Source organism: Bison bison, unplaced genomic scaffold, assembly GCF_000754665.1.
Source record: "Bison bison bison isolate TAMUID 2011002044 unplaced genomic scaffold, Bison_UMD1.0 scf7180017864376, whole genome shotgun sequence".
NCBI classification, from domain to species: domain Eukaryota; kingdom Metazoa; phylum Chordata; class Mammalia; order Artiodactyla; family Bovidae; genus Bison; species Bison bison.
The window spans coordinates 3,749,051-3,749,828 of record NW_011494948.1 but is presented as its reverse complement, the minus strand read 5'-3'; positions in this window follow the sequence as shown (position 1 = coordinate 3,749,828).

Genomic DNA, 778 nt, shown 5'->3' with positions numbered 1-778 from the left:
AGAGGCAGATCAGGTGGTATGGTATTCCCATCTCTTTCAGAATTTTCCACAGTTGATTGTGATCCACATAGTCAAAGGCTTTGGCATAGTCAATAAAGCAGAAATAGATGTTTTTCTGGAACTCTCTTGCTTTTTCGATGATCCAGCGGATGTTGGCAATTTGACTCTGGTTCCTCTGCCTTTTCTAAAACCAGCTTGAACATCAGGAAGTTCACGGTTCACATATTGCTGAAGCCTGGTTTGGAGAATTTGGAGCATTACTTTACTAGCGTGTGAGATGAGTGCAATTGTGCGGTAGTTTGAGCATTCTTTGGCATTGCCTTTCTTTGGGATTGGAATGAAAACTGACCTTTTCCAGTCCTGTGGCCACTGCTGAGTTTTCCAAACTTGCTGGCATATTGAGTGCATCACTTTCACGGCACCATCTTTCAGGATTTGGAATAGCTCAACTGGAATTCCATCACCTCCACTAGCTTTGTTCGTAGTGATGCTTTGTAAGGCCCACTTGACTTCACACTCCAGGATGTCTGGCTCTAGGTAAGTGATCACACCATCGTGATTATCTGGGCCATGAAGATCTTTTTTGTACAGTTCTTCTGTGTATTCTTGCCATCTCTTCTTTTTTTTTTTTTTCCATATCTTCTTAATATCTTCTGCTTCTGTTAGGTCCATACCATTTCTGTCCTTTATCGAGCTCATCTTTGCATGAAATGTTCCTTTGGTATCTCTGATTTTCTTGAAGAGATTCCTAGTCTTTCCCATTCTGTTGTTTTCCTGT